The sequence below is a fragment of the Labrus bergylta genome, chromosome 1, assembly GCF_963930695.1.
Source record: "Labrus bergylta chromosome 1, fLabBer1.1, whole genome shotgun sequence".
NCBI lineage: Eukaryota > Metazoa > Chordata > Actinopteri > Labriformes > Labridae > Labrus > Labrus bergylta.
Window position 1 is genome coordinate 37,197,522 of NC_089195.1, and position 17,171 is coordinate 37,214,692.

Below are 17,171 nucleotides of genomic sequence, written 5' to 3' on the forward strand. Positions count from 1 at the left end.
ATCTGACACAACATGGGTTCAATGGCTATAGAATAAAGCATGCCAGACACTGCACAGCCCTGCCGAATCCCTCTATTGATATTAAAAGGAGCGCTTAAACCACCATTAACCTTCAATACACTTTCAATGTCACAATACAGAGTTTTCATCAAGGCAATGAAACTGGGGGAGAAACCAAAAGCCTCAAAGGTGTTCCACAAATACTTATGCTCCACCCGATCAAATGCCTTCTCTTGGTCAAGAGAAATCAGACCAAACTTAACATCTAACGAGCTAGAGACTTCCAAATAATCTCTAATGAGGGATATATTGTCCCTAATTGATCTGCCAGGGATGCAGTATGACTGATCAACATGTATTACTTGCTCCATCACTTTTCTTAATCTATTGGCCAACACTTTGGAAAAGATTTTATAATCTGCACAAAGCAGACTTACTGGCCTCCAGTTCTTTATTTCACAAAGGTCACCTTTTTTAGGCAGGAGAGTGAGGACCGCTCTTCGACAGCTCACAGGTAGTTTCCCTCCAGACACACTGTCATTTATGACCTCTAACAAATCATCTCCCAAAGTAGACCAAAAACATTTGTAAAAGTCTACCGGGAGACCATCTACTCCTGGAGCTTTGCCGTTTTCCATACTCATCAGCGCCTCCTGCAGCTCTTGCAGTGTGAGTGGGCGTGACAGTTCTGCATTATCCCCTTCTGATAACTTTGGTAAGTCAGACAAAAACTGCTCTGACATCAGCACGTTCTCTCTGTACTCACTGTTGTAGAGGTTTGAGAAGAAGTCCACAGCTCTTTTCCTGATTTCAGCTGAGTCAGTGAGATCTCTTCCATCAGCAGATCTGATACAGTGGATGAGTCGATTCTGACCATTTTTTTTTTTCTAGATTGAAGAAAAATTTGGATGGAGCATCCATTTCAGAGATATTTTGAAAACGTGATCGGACTAACGCCCCCTGTGCTCTTATCCCCAGCAGATCTGCCAAAGCAGCTTTTTTGGATTTGAGTGCCTTAATGTGGCCTCCATCTCCTGTGGATCCACTTAAAGTCTGGAGTTCCACAATATCAGTCTCTAGATGTTTTATAGATTGTGCGACCTCTCTTGTGACATTAAAATTGTACTGATTACAAAACTGCTGAATTTGTATTTTACCAATATCCCACCATTGCTGTAAAGATGTAAACTGAGATTTCGTAGACTGCCATTGTTTCCAAAAAAAATTGAAACATTTTCTAAAGTGACCGTCATTTGTTAAAACCGTATTAAAATGCCAATATGCACTTTTTGGTTTGACTCCATTTATAAAAACATTTCCGATTAACAAACAGTGATCTGAAAAACCCACTGGACACAAGAAACAAGATTTGAATATTTGTAATTGGTGTTCAAAGCCATAAAATCTGTCTAACCTGGCTAAAGAGATGTAATTATCTCTAGCATGTGCCCATGAATACTGTCTATTGTTCCCATGTTTGGAGCGCCACACATCCGTCAGTTCATACGTTTCAATAATACGTTTCAAAATCTTCCTTGACTGAGCATTAGGTTCCATATGATTCCTGTCCAAATCATCAACAGTGCAATTAAAGTCTCCTCCTAATATCAAAAAATCAGTTGAAGCACATCCTGAAAGGGTGCTGGCTAATTTGTCAAGAAAAAGACATCTTTCAGTTGGATTTACTGGAGTGTACACATTTAACAAAGTGAGCGTGGATTTTTCATATCTGGCAGTCACTTTCAGTAACCTGCCCTGAACGACCTCCTCTGAGTCTACAGACACCGGCACAAAGTTCTTTGAGAAAAGAATTGCCACGCCTGCACTCAAACTGCTCTTATGACTCAAAAAGATATTTCCATCCCATTCTCTCTTCCACTCAACTTCATTATCATTATTACTGTGAGTTTCTTGAGCAAAAGCAATATCAATGCACTTAATTTTTAAAAGTTCATAATACATAGTTCTCTTTTTAACATCTCTTGCTCCGTTAAGATTTAAAGATGAAATTTTGAAACTACTCATAATGAAACACACACTGAACAGAATGGAAAAATATGCAGAACATACTGTTTCCTGCCCTTTACTTTTTTGCTTCATTAGTGTCTTTACCTTCTGCACCAGTTTTCTGAGGCGGTACACCTCTGTGGTTTTAAGACAAGTATCACCCTTCTTTCTCATCAACCACTTTGAAGCGGCAACAAACAAAGATCGATTTGGAAAAAAATCATCCACATTAACATCTTTCCTTTAGTTAATTCTAGGAAACTACAGATTTGCTCAAGACCATAACCATTGCTCTTCTGACCATCAGGGATAGATGAATCAGAATACTCTCGCTCACTATCCGAGTCAGGGAAGTCTTCTGAATCACTTTCTTGCAATCTTGTCTTTTCCTTTATTAAAGGCATTTTCTTTGGTTTCGCTCCTTTTAGATTGTGCTTTCCTCTTTAATTTTGGCACTTTAAACAAATCTTCATCACCTCCCACTGTTTTTCCCCCAACATCATGTATCACCATCAATGTTCATTTGTTCCAGCTCCTCTCCTTCTACACTAGTCTGACTCTGATTCACAAACGCTTCAGCAGAGGTGGTTGCACACTCTCCATCCGGTTGTGTTTCAGACCCCTCAGCTGGTGTCTCCCTCTGCACCCCTTCACTGTCCTCCTGACTCCCCCCCTCTGCACCCCTTCACTGTCCTCCTGACTCCCCCCTCTGCACCTCTTCACTGTCCTCCTGACTCCCCGCCTCTGCACCCCCTTCATCCTCCGTGCTCGGAACAGCCTCTGGCTCTGGCTCACAAGCCTTTCCTGGAAAATTCCGCACCAGGTGCCCTTCCTGCCAACAGCCAAAGCATTTCATAGATTGTATTGATGCGAAAATTGTGTAATCAAACCCTTCTACTTTAAATTTCATGACCACATTCAGCGCATCACTATCATTCTTCAGGATCATGTAGAGTTGTCTCCTGAAAGACACAACATGTTTCAGTCTGCTGGATTTACATCCTGACGGGAGCATTTTCATTGCCGACACAATCGGTCCATGACGTGAAAGCTCCCTTTCCAACACCTCATCACTGATAAATGGTGGCAAGTTAGACAATATGATTTTTTTCGCTGGATTAGTGAGAGGAAAAACGGTGACATGCGTGTTTTTAACAACAATTCCTCGCTCAACAACAATGTTTACTTTTTCAATTGAGTCCAAAAAAATCACAACTGCGCTGTTCATCCTGGACGCAGCCCTTAAACTATCATACCCGACGACCTCCCCAACTGCCAGACTACAATCCTCCACTGAGTGCTCCACGCTGACCGGTACTTTAATTCCTTGCCGACGGGAGAGGTTTGTGAAACCCGCAGAAGCATTGGCACTGGGCCTGCTACCTGCCATGACACACAGCCAGGTAGGCTACCGGCTGCTGCCATGCAGCACACCGATTTTGGTCAGCCAGCCAGACGACATCTCCCTGAAAAACAGGTTTGGTCCCGCTAACTGGCTCCATTTCCTCCAAAACCGGTCAACTTCTATTTGGATGGCTCTTAATCTCTTGTAAGAGTAGCCTTCAAAGTCAAAGGTCCCTGGATCTCCACTGGGTCCAGTTCTTCCAAGCAGAAGTGAATTTGGGCTGACGTATTCTACACAGTCCTCCCGGCTCTGAGTCCTGGTATCAATAGGTCTTTTATTGGCGAGGTTGGAAGCCATATAAAGGAAGGTTTGAAACTCACCCCATGTGAAGACTCCATTACCTTCAAGATTGCACAAAGCCCGCTTCACGGTGCGGACAGCAGCTTCAGCGGCTCCGTTTCTGTGAGGCGAGTCTGCTGGATGGATTTTCCAGCTCCATTCTGTGCCGTGTTTGGAGGCTTCATTTTCAAGTTTTGACTTTTCTAGTTGGTCCAGAAACATGTAGAGCTCTTTGAGGGAAGGTCTGGCTCCAATAAAGTTCTTTCCAGGATCCGACAACAGTTTCCTTGGATGCCCTCTCAGTGCTGTGAATCGTTGGTAGGCCAACAGGAAGCCTTCAGCTGACTGGTCACTGACAAGATCTGTGTGCATAGCTCTGGATGCCATGCAGCAGAAGACAATTCCCCACACTTTGAGCATCACCTTCTTTCTCACCTCATCCTTCACTTCGTAAGGTCCAAATAAGTCCACTGTTGTGTACTCGAATGGATTGGCAGGTGTTATTCGCTTAGATGGAAGGTCACTCATGATCTGCTGGCATCTTCTGGCCTTGGCTTTTCTGCATGTCACACAGTTGTCAACAATCTTTTGAGCTAGTTTCCGGCCCCTTACCACCCAGGCTTTCCTTCTCATCCAGAGGAGTGTGCCTGCGATCTCTTCATGATTTGCATTGTGGGCTTCTTGAGCTAGAAGGGTGGATATCCATGATGTGCAAGGCAAGATTGGTACTGCAGTTTTTTTTTCATTAAATATTTGAAACCTTCCTCCACAGAGCAAAAGTCCAGTGTTTTCATCCCTGACCACAGCAAGTCTGTTGAGTGTGATGTCTGGAAAGGTTACCTCCTCTTGAGCCGCAAGGAAGAGATCCCTGAGCGCATCTTCACACTCCCTGATGGTAAGTGTAGCTTCTTTGGCTCTGGACCTGATCTTTTTGGCTGAAGGAATTCCCTCCCCCTTTGGCTTACTTGTGCCTGAGGTTCTGGCCAGCACTTTTCTCCATTTTGTGGTAGCTTTCCACACCCAGGCAATGACTCTGGTCAGCTTGGTTAAACTGCTGAACTTGCTGCTGTCAAGGATTTTTCTCACTGCAGAACCAGCAGGTGCCCTCCGGACTTGGATTTGCCATTCTTCTCCACTAGGGCTGCTTTGCAGGTCCTCGCTTTGGTCAGTCTTGGCTGGAGCAGAGGTTGGAACCATTTTCACCTGTGCCCGGGTCAGTGCTGCAGTGAAACATTTCCTTTGGAGCTTGTTTATACCTTCTTTGGCATACGCAGTCATGTCTTTGGCCGACTTTGTCGGCCACTCTTCCATAGGTCGTTTCAGAAACTCTGGTCCATTTTGCCACACAGAGTCCCCTTTGAGGTCTTCTGGGGTTGCTCCTCTTGTTGTGAGGTCAGCAATGTTCTGCTCACCTGGAATCCATCTCCAGTCTTCAACAGATGTGGACTGGATCTCTTCAATTCTGTTTGCGGAAAAGGTCTGTTACCCATAGCTGTCTCTTTGAATTGCTCCCAGCACGGTTTGACTGTCCAGCAGATGGAGCCAACGATCAGCTTGCATTCGACTGTGCTTTTCGATGTATTTTCTGAGTCTTCCAGCGAAGACAGCACCACAGACCTCAGCCTTCACTGGTTCTCCCTTTTGGTCAAGTGGTGTGAGCTTTGCTTTGGACTCAACAAGCCGGACCAGGATGCCTTGTTCGGTTTCCCATCTGAAGTATGCAACAGCTCCATAGCTCTGGTCACTTCCATCAGAGAATGTTATTCCCCAGGGTCCTCCAATCCTTTTGACTGGTGTGAGGCTTCTGTAGAAGGTTATTTGGTTGAGGCGTGTGTATTCCTCAAACAGGTGGATGGCTTCTTCTCTCAATCTCTCAGACAGAGGTTTGTCTCATGTATCTCGGGTCAGAGTTTTGCCTCCAGCTTCTTGAAAAGCTTTTCTGACTAGAATGGCTCTCTTCTGTTTGGCAGGTGTTGCGAGGCCTATTGGGTCATACAAGCTAGCTACTTGGCTAAGCAGTTGTCTCCTAGTCAGCGGATTTGGAGCTTTTTCTCTCACCTTCTCCAAGGAGATTTTGGCCGATCCTCATCATCTTTTTTCTCTTTGAGAAGTTGATCAAGGTCATAAGGTACAGTTTGTCTGATTCGACCAGGTAGCCAACTCCAAGGGCTTTGTTGTCTCCTTCTCTCATTTGGTTGGGAAGAATGAAGACCTGAACTGATGATACTGGATGTTCTGATGCATCCTTCTGCCTCCCACTTTGGCCTGACCGGACCCACGGCTTGAGGGAGAATCCAACTGCCTTCAGGATTTCTTCAACTGTTTTGGTGGTTTCGTCTAGCTTTTCCAGGTCATTGTGGTATGTCAGGATGTCATCTACATAAGAATCCTCTTCAAGGATCCTACGCTCCTCCTCCAGGTGAGTGAACATGGGCAGCTTTGCTATCTCTCTCAAGGCCAGTTGTGCGATGCACCCTGCTGGTCGATCGCCAATGTTGACTCTGGTGATGGCGTATTCCTCAATTTCTCCATCTTCACTGTCTCTTTAGCGAAATCTGTGGAGGTGCATCTCCAGGTCTTCAAGCCACACCGAATTGTATGTTTTCTTGAAGTCGCCAAGGGCAGCATGGACTCCTCTTCTGAACCTTAGGAGCACTGCTCGGATGGGATTGAGGACATCAGGCCCTTTCAGAAGGAGGTCATTCATGCTGAACCCTTTAAACTTCTGGCTGCTGTTCCATACCAGTCGCACAGGTGTTGTAATGGAGTGTGGGTTTGGCGCCACCAAGTGGCTGACGTACCATACTGGGCCTTTCCAGTCAGCGATGGTCTCCTTGGTGAGTTTCTTCTCTGCTTTCCTCTCCACCATCTCATGGACTTGAGTTGTGTATGCCACACGCCACTCCGGTGCTTTCTTGAGCTGTCTCTCTGTCCTCAGAAAGGTGGCCTCCACTGCAATCCTGTTGTTGGGCAGGGAACTTGGATCTTCAACCCAGGGATATTTTGTGTCCCAGTGAGGCTCCTGACTGTGAGCATCTGCTTTCACATAGGTGAGGCCTTGCCTGATAATCTCCAGCTCTCTTTCCTCACTCAGAGTCATGTCTTTGCCTCCCGGTTGACAGTTGCCGCACCGGCATCCTCCACACATGGGTTCGCAGGCTGCTCCAATGCTGTCCCATTTCCACCAGTCTAAGAACTCTCTCCCAGCAACTGTGCCTTTGGTTTCAGCTTTGAATTCTTGCATCTCAGCAATTTCTTGATACTTCCCTGCTGTGGTTCTCATCGATCGTGCAAAGTGAGTCTCAGAATTGTGCAGAGCCATGTCCACCACTTCACAGAGGTCTGGATGTGCTCCGCTAACGGTCTTTCCTAAAGGGCTTTCCCAAAGGACGAGATCTCCAATTACTTTTACTCTTTGTGGAGCGAGTCTTCCTTCACGGTGGGTGATGAGAAGCTCAACGTGCTCTGGTCTTAGAAGGTCTTCCAGGTTGGTGTCGGAAGAACTTCTTGAGCTGTTGTGGTTTGATTACTCTGTGCACTTTTGCAATTTCATCCAAGCCATAGCAGATAAGCTCATGAGCTCTCTCCGTGCCTCTAGGTGTCTTGACTCTTACCTTGAATGAGTATCTTTTGGTTTTTACCTTCATGGCCATGCCTCTGACTCCATGGACAACAAGCGTGATCTTTTCACTCCGTAGCTTCAGTCTTCTGGCAGCTCTGTGAGTGATGGAGTCTGTACCTGACGCCAAGTCAATGAGAGTTCCAATTTTCTGTCCTGCATTGGCAGTTACTTCCAAAAGCATAAGGATAACTGGTAACTCACATGTATTTGAGTCCATCGCTCCAGGTAGGTCCTTCTCAGTGCAGTGTGATTTTGCAGCCATGTTGGTGAAAGCTTTCCTGAATTTTTCTGCCATGCCTGGGGTGAGCTCAGATATGAATTTCTCCTGTTCCTCCGTGAGTGCTTGCCTTCTGGTGCTGGGTTTTCCCACTTTCTCGGATTCTTTCCCTTTGAATCCTCCTTTCAGGCAAAGAAAGAAATGGTGGTCTGAGGAGCCTCCTCTCTTGCAGTCTCTGTTCCTGCACAGGTAAGTGTCCATACATTCCTCATCCTCTGCATGACATATGAGGCATCTTCTGCATGCTCCCAGCTTTTCAACAGCACTTAGCTTCTCACCAGGCTTTAGTTCTTTGAACTGCTTACAAAAGAAAATCTTCTCACTGTGCCTTTCATCTCCACAGACAACACATCCTCCTTTCCTTGTGGACTCTGTGGAGGCATACTTCTTTTCCAGGTAAGTAGGCTTCTTTTCAGACTTTCCACTTACACGCAGTTGGTCTAGTTTCTCTAGAATGTCCTCCTGAGTCTTTAAGAATGTAAGAAGGCTGTCGAAGTGATTGTCAGGTGTGACTCCGTTTCTTGGATTGACCATGAATGTGAGCCAGTCTCTCTTCATATTGTCTGGCAGTCTGCAGTTTAAGACAAATCAGCAGCTTTTTTTGAGCCACAGATCTCTCAAGATTGAAAAAGAAAGACATTGGGGTGTCCATGTCTTTGAGTTGAAGGAAACGACTCCGCACAAGAGCTCCCTTCACCCTCTCCTGCAGGAAAGAGCTCAACTCCATACGTTTCTCCTTCAGCAGGGTACCAGTGGTGGGATCCACACTCCCATTTAACCCCTCCTCAAGGTTCTTAATGTTGTCCTCAAGATTTTTAACGACTGTTTTTAATCTAGCAGAAGAGTGTGACGTGTACTGCTGACAAAAAACACGAATCTGAGCTTTACCAACCTCCCACCAAAGCTTCAAAGAATCAAATTCAACTTTTCTTAATTGCCACTGATCCCAAAAACACCCAAAGTTTTTACAGAAAACATTGTCCAGTAGAAGCTTGTTATTAAAATGCCAGAAGGACTTAGCCCTTTCACCTGGTGAAATAATCAGCTCCACACTAACAAAATGGTGATCAGTGAAGCCGACAGGCAGAATATTACAATGAATTCATCTGAGAGTTCTGGAGATGTAAACCCTGTCCAGTCTAGCTGCACACACCCTGTTACTGTTAACCCTGACCCATGTATACTGTCTGGATTGTGGATGTTTCCCTCTAAATGTTTCCAACAAATCCAGGTGAGAGATGACAGTGTTTAAAGTCTGGGATGAATGTGGATGTGGCTCCTCTCCTATTCTATCCACGGTGAAATCAAGTGTGCAGTTAAAGTCACCACCAAGAATGATCTGATCCTGATTATAGATCAATAACTCCTTTTGGAGGCGGGTATAAAAAGCTACCCTTTCAGCTCCATTATTTGGAGCATAAATATTAGTGAAGCAGAAAACAGTGTCCTCTATTTCTGCTCTTACAATTAAAAGCCTTCCCTTTACAATTTCAGCACAAGAGACGATCTTTACATTTGCAGATGCTCTAAACAAAATGGCTACTCCTGCACTAAAGTTGGTGCCATGGCTAAGGTAGTTAGAGCCCTCCCACCATAAACCCCAATCTGTCTCATCTGATGGTGTGGTATGAGTCTCTTGTAAAAACAAGATATCAATGTTTTTCTGAGTTGAGATCTCAGAGATAAGGCCCCTTTTCTGTCTGTCTCTCCCACCATTAATGTTAAGAGATCCTATCTTAAAACTCCTCATAGAAAGATCAGAGAGAAAAAACAGACAAGTAGACACAAACAGGGAACAGTAGAAAAAGAAAAACACCTTGCATGATCATTTCTTTGTCTTCTTCACACTCTTACCTCCAGTTTTCCTCAGAGCGGTGATGTGCTTTTTTTTAGACGGAAATGTTTTTTCTCGTCCAGGAGGTCAAACCCAACCTGTCTTTTCAGTATGCTGACTGACTTTATGAACTTCTTAGTATCACTAAAGTAGTCACTTATTTTTACTGATTTTTTTGTACATTTCATAAATTGATTGATTGACTCTAAAGAATAAAGATCAGAGCCACTATTTGGCAAATCAGCAATGGATGCATTGTCTGACTCATAATCTTCATCCATGTCCTCTCCTTCACATGATGCCTGGCTACAACACACTGTCTTACCTTCCTTCAATGAAACATCTACAACTGCAGAACTTGTGGAATCTTCAGTTTTATCATTACCTACAGTCTGGGATTTTTTTGTAGCCTGAGAGCTGGTCGAAGCCACTTCTACCTCAGCCACGGCCTCCGCCTTGGGCACGAACGCGGACGCGGCCTTCGCGGCAGCGGCAGCACTAGCCACTTCCTGCTGTCTGTGCGGACACGCAAAACGTTTGTATCCCACATCACCACACTCAAAACACTTCAGTTGTCCTGAAGTTGAGGAGAGGGGAGGAGATGAGACGAGAGGAGACGAGATGATTGGAGATGAAACGAGACAATGTATATATGTGTATATATATACATATGCTTTTGAGATCAAATGTGACTGAATAACCTGAATCTGGTGTTAATACGACCGAAAATACTCAAATTAAGTAAGAGCTGTCTAAATGAATTTTCAGAGAATATTTGTAAGGTGGAGCGCTACTGCCATCTAGTGTTTGTTATCTTTGTGGACATGTAAGTACCTATAATCATATATATATATTTAGACCATGTCATGCTCAGATGATCTGTTATAACTATAGATTAGGATGTGTTAGTTAGGAAATACTATTTCTATATTTTATAGTTCTGTTTTATGACTTTAATAATAATAATAATACATTTTATTTAAAGGTGATTTTCAAAACTCTCAAGGTCACCTGACAGAGCAGAGATAAAAACAACAAAGTAACAACACAACGATAAAATTAACATTAAAAAACACAAATGTACAGGATGTAAAGGAGTTATGGGAACAGGTGGAGAATGATCAGACTGAATATGCCAGTTTAAAAAGATGTGTTTTGAGATGAGATTTGAAAATGGAGAGAGTGTCGATATTACGGATTTGTGGTGGGAGGGACTTCCAGAGGTGGGGGGCAGAGCGGCTGAAGGCCCTGGACCCCATGGTGGACAGGCGGGCGGATGGTGCAGTGAGTTGAATGGAAGAAGACCTGAGAGTGCGAGTATATACTTTATAAGTTTGTTACTGCTTAATACATTGTTTTCTTGTCTTACAGATTGTATGAGAAAAGTATTCTCCTAATTGTTAGAGATTACTCTTGCAATGTTGAAACTCAGAATACTCATTTTTAGTTAAGGTATGGTGACGTTATACGTGTTTAAAGGCTGAATATTCAAAGTTTTACACATAAATGTAGCAGAAATCCAGTATCTCCTGTAAAAAACCTCTATGAGTCATGACTGTCTACAATGAGTGTGACACCCGAGTCCCGCTGTCTGTGATGATGTCAGAGCCGTATCTACAGCGTGTTTACATGGACGGGACGGCCGGCCGGCTCCTCCCCTCGAGTATAAAAGTTGTTTAATTGAGGGACTAGAGAAAAGAAGAATAACATACTGTACTCACTGATTATTTGAATGTAACACAACGCACAATGCTAACACAACAATGCAGCGGAAGTTGTTTTGGTTTCATGCTGGTGTTCAAGGGCGACATCTACAGGATCAAAAAGTTGTACATTCTTCCTTTAAGTTCTTATACTTTATTTTATTTGGTAAAATCAAGTAATTCGGCTCGTGCAAGAAAGCATCGGAGCTCGTCTCCCTTATGGAGCCCCGCCCCCTTCCTGTTGTCCGAGACAGAGGTGGAGAGAATCGACTTCTCTCCTCAGTCTTGTCTTCGTCTCTCATCGCATGAAGTCGTTTTTTGGTTCCCAAGAGAAAGACTTGCTTGTGAGGGTGTGGTCGCTCTTCTCTGAGCCGCTCCCTTTGGGTCTTTTTTCAGTACGAAGTCTGGCGGATTCGGAAGAATTTGTCAGTACCTTTGAAAACTGAAACAGTTGTGGAGGAGTCCGAAGCGAACACAATCCAAAGTAAGGTTGCGTTCTCAGCTCGTGAAACCAGAAGGGTCGTGTCCAACATCAAAAGCCGAGTCCAGATCTCTTATACAAACTCGTTAATCACATTTTCTTTAATCACATTTCATTAAATCAATTCCAACCTCTCGTTTTAATTTGTTACTTTCACCTTATAACGTCACCATACCAATGTCATATACCTTATAGTTTCATTAATATACTCATCCATATATATTCATTGATATGTAGCTCATTAATCTGCATTATTGTTCAATTACTTCATTAAAGTTACACGTAAACCTTCAGAGCTTTCCGTGTGTTCTGTGATTTAAACTGTCCTGAAGAGCTCGCTGTTCTGATATATGATTGATTGATTAATTCATTATTACAACTACGGCTGATTTCCTCCTCATCACCAGAGGTGGTTCCCCGTTTTTATATTCCGAGGTAAAAATGTGTATTTATTAATATCTTAATACATTAATATGCTACATATGATGGGACAAGACGGAAGAGTTAAGATGGGACGCAATGGGACAAGAAGAGACGAGATTAGACAGAAGAGTCGAGTAGGGACGAGACGGGACGTGAACAGGCAGAGATGAGACCAAAAGGCTAGAAGAGATGAGAAGATACAGGATGAGATGAAAGGGGACATCACAGGACATGACGGAACATGAAGGGGACATCACAGGACATGACGGAACATGAAGGGGATTGGCAGGACATGACGGGATGAGACAGGAAGAGACGAGGTGAGATTAGACAGAAGAAGAGAGAAGGTAACGAGACGGGACGGGATGGGAGAATATGTTCTATGTTATTATGTTGATTATTAGATGAAGACAGTTAAACTTTTGGTTCAGTGATTTATTAATCAGTTGTACAAGTTCTCCTTAAATGTCTCAATTACCTGATCAGATGGGATTCAGAGATACAATTATACGGATAAAAAAGACAACAACAATGAGGCCTCTGCTCAGGAAACATCTCTTCTGTTTGAAATGATCCTTCTGACCAACACTTGCACTTGACATGTGGAGCGTGATGGACGGTGACGCTATGGCTGCAAAGCGTGACGTCGTGGACTCCAGTTCATGTCAGCTCTGCAGAGGTTTCACCTGCTTAGTTATACAGTGTTGGGTCCCAGCCCGATAGGAGAAAGCCTCCAAAACCTGACTGCATGTTAAATGGAGGGAAAACACACAAAGGATCTTAAAGAACTCTTAATCCCAGCATGCTCTGCAGTACTTCACTCTAAGGTGTGAAGTGTAGCCTGGATTCAAGGCTCTGATTGGAGCAGGTCTGACAACAAAACCAGTGGTCTCCCATTGTCCATTCTCTTTCCAGGTGCTGACTTCAAGTGTTCGGAGACACAAGTTTACTTCCTGTTTTTACAGTACCCTTCTCTTTGTTTAAAGTTTCGGCGCGCAGGCAACCCTCGACCTAAGCGCGGACAGTGTTCTGAATCCAGAGCTCAGATCCTCCATTGAACTGACATTGACTGAAAAGATTTAAGGTTCAAGATTTACTTTTTTATTGATCCCCGCAAGGGGTGGGGGGGGGGTGTTGTTCAGGCAAGCTGTCCATCAACGATACGGTGGGGAAGGGGGGGTTGTTCTGGCAGGCCGTCAACCAATGATCCTCCCAGGAAAGTAGGTGGTTAGTGACTGAGATTTACAGATAGATACATGCAGTAATATGATGTACTGTATATGCAGAGAGAGAGAGAGAGAGAGAGAGAGAGAGAGGAGCTCAAGGTGCCAGTTCTATTCAGTTGAGGATGCCTATAGCAGCATAACTAAGAGCTGGTCTACACCAGCACCAGCACTAACTATAAGATTTATCAAAAATGAAAGTTTTAAGTCTATTCTTAAAAATACAGACTGTGTCTGCCTCCTGGACCCCGGCTGGAAGGCGATTCCAGAGGAGAGGAGCCCGATAACTGAAGGCTTTACCCCCCATAGTACATTTAGAGACTGTAGGTACCACCAGCAGGCCTGCACTCCGGGACCGCAACGCTCCCGAGGGACAGTACGGCACTAGTAGCTCCTTCAGGTAGGATGGTGCCTGGCCATTTAGAGCTTTGTAGGTGAGAAGAAGGATCTTGAATTCTATTCTAGACTGTATAGGGAGCCAGTGCAGGAGTGATGTGGTCCCATTTCCTGGTTCTAGTCAGTACACGAGCTGCAGCGTTCTGGACTAGTTGAAGAGTCTTTAGAGACCCACCAGAGCACCCTGACAAAAGAGAGTTACAATAATCCAGTCTGGAGGTAACAAATGCATGAACTAGTTTTTCTGCACCATTTTGCGACGGGATATTCCGGATCTTAGATATATTACTTTGTCCTTTTTGTGTCCACACCACAGTTGAACATAATGATGCAGCCAGTGTGACTTTCTCACACTTTACTAAATTACTAATTTACTAAAGCAATGCATTTCTTGTGAAAATATGCTTCTCATTTCATTACTTCTCATTTCAAGCAAGGCAGACATCAAGTTTTTTGTTTTGTTGAGTTGAGTGGTTTAATTTTTTTGTGTGCTCTTTGTTGTTTGAGACAACAAGTTAGCCATTTGTCATCATAATTGTTGCATAGCCAGCTGACTGAGAGGTGTTGATCCCCTTGCCTAGCTTCCAGGATAGACTGCAGTGATCAGTTTGGAAACTTAGATAAGATTTGCTCTCGTGTTGATCTAGTTTTCTTTATCTTAGCAGCTTTGTTTAAAGTAATCCACTGGGGCTCCGTTTTACTACAAAAAATGTGTACGAAAACCCTATGTGAGCCAGGAGCTGAGACTCCTTTGGGATCAGAACACACAGCACCACAAGAAACTGTTGCTGGTCCTCAGAGAAGAGTGCCAGAGCTATTCAATTAGCATTTGTGATAAGTTGAAGGAGCTAGTTGATCTTGTCAACCATCGAGCCAGGATCACCCCTAATAAAGACAGAACGTATGCAGAAGAGATACATCAACCTGGAGCCAAGGCTCACTGAGGATCAGACGATCCACCCTTTCAGGATGGAGTTGCTTGTCTTATCCGCCTCCCTTATTAATGTAAAAACTGTCATTTTTATCTTCTTTATTGGACCGCTGCGTCCCGAGTTTTACCTGTTTAAAACACTTGTTTTGTTTCACTCTTACTCCTCATTCACATGCCTTGCTTGATAATGTTTGGTTGCTTTAGATTAGCTTGTAATACTTATTTGTTTGAGTTTCATTGATTGACTTGATGTGGCTTTGTTAAATAAACTCTGTTATAATAAGAGCAGTTGTTAGTGATTACTGGTCTATTTGCATTGTGATATAAGCTGGGTGCGAGGGCTTGTGTACGGATTTCATGCCTTCAGTTGGTTAAATATAGGTTATTAATTATTAATAATATAAGTAAATAATTAACTAATTCAAGACTGATTTTGGTGATATTTGGTTATTTGTTCTCTGATCTCAGAGTGGTACCCCGAATCAATTAAACTCAGTTTAATTATTGTTAAGTTATAATTAATCATTAATTAATGAGGACGATTATTAATGCTGTAACCAAATTTGACTATATAAAACCCCAACAGTGCTTTGTATTTTAATTGCACAGGTCTGTTACCCACCTGAGCACCCTGTCCGAAGTTTCCTCCTCCTGCTGCTAGCTTCTCCAGCTGACTGCCGGCCTAGCTGCTGTCTGCAGGCAGCGCGAGCGACACCAAACAACTGACAGCGAGTGACGTAGCCAAAAAGAAAGACGCCTATTGGTCCGAGATGCCTGTCAATAACATGAGTAGATCCCGCCTACCATGATATTCTGACTCGACTCAAATAATAGTTTTAAAATGTTTAAATCCATCAATTAATATATAATAAAATAACATGAAACACGAAACATAAAAAACTACATAATAAAACACATTTAAGTTAAAGAAATTAAAATAAAATAAAACCAAAAGACATGTAATAAAAAAAACATAAAATATATATTTAAATTAATCTTATCTAATAATTTAATCAAATTAAATTAAATTAAAACATTTGTAAAAAATACAAATACAAATAAATAAATAGAAAGTTCCATTAATTTAACTATAAAAATTGAAACAAAACGATCTATGAAATAAATATACTTTATGCTTTTGTATCGACTTTCTTTTACCTGTTTTAAGCTTTGATAAAAGTTTAGTTTTTCAACCATATTACTTTATTTCTTCAGTTTACTTTTATTTGATTAAATTCTGTTATTATTATTGCGGTAATTAATTATCATATATGTATTTCTTCTGCTTATTAATGTTACATGAGTGTGACACATTTTACAGTAAAAGACAAATATATTTAAATGATATTTATATCTGACTGTATTTGTATTCTTCCTCTCTGAAGGTGACGTCATGTTAAACTGCTGAGTCATCTTAAACGGATCGATCCAATCCATTAAAGTTCAGCCTGGATCAACACCGCCCCCGTGTGGCTGAAAGGAGAACACAGAAACATGAGAGGTCACTGTAAATCTCAATGTGTTGTTTTTTCCTCTTCACTTCATCTGTCACTAAAAGTCAGGTTTTCAGAGAACTCATTAAAGATGGCACTTTCTCTTCCTCTTCAGACTTTCATTGACCTCCATCACATCTTTTTCTCTACTTTTTAATTGGACATCGTACCTCCACTCTTTTCTTTCTCCACATTATCCTTCCTTTCCTGATGACCAACCATGGGCCGACCTCCTCACCTTGAATGGACACCAGAAACCCCTGGTATCTAAGATTCAGGACAAACTCGTGGCTCTTGATATCATTAAAAACGCTTCATGGCAGCATGAGGGATAAAGGCGTGCAGCGTGTACGCTCGATGACTCCTAGTGCCAAGCTGCAGTTTAGACAGTACTACACAGAGTCCACTTCAGCAAATCTGGATTATCTGAAATATATCGGGATATCATGATATGTGCAAATTTAATTCAGACAACAAGAGATCTTTGGCTACCTCCCCTAGGGGGTCCCGGGCCCCAGGTTGGGTACCAATGCTTTAACCAATGCTTTAACCAATGCTACAAAGAGACAAGACGAGACGGATCCACGTGGGACGAGACGAGACGAGGCGAGAGGTGTAACCCCGCCTCTCGATCAATGATGCTCAGATCAGCTCCAGGCCTCCCGCAACCAAAAGTGGTATAAATGGATGGAGGTTCAGGTGTTATTATGTATCATACAGCAGCTGATGAAGAACCTGGTCGGGCTGGAAATATCTTGAATTGTGTTTTTAATGCATACAGCAAATAAAAAAAAGTATAATTTTGTGAATCTTTGTGCATCACATCTCATATTTCTGTTCAACTCTGCATGTGCGTACGCTGGCTGACTTTTTCTAAACTAATGCATTCACCCAAAGGTCTAACACTTGGACAGTAATCACTTTGTTTAGTGTTTAAGTTGTGTTAGGAAAGAGGACATGTTGGGTTCTCTGTGATGTTCTTCCTGGTGTTTGTCTTATCAAATATGTTAATCATGTAAAGAGGAAGGAAGTGCAGTGATTAAAAACATTCTGATATCTGTCGTCTGCTCACTGCCTGCAGAGGAGAGTCTTCTTTC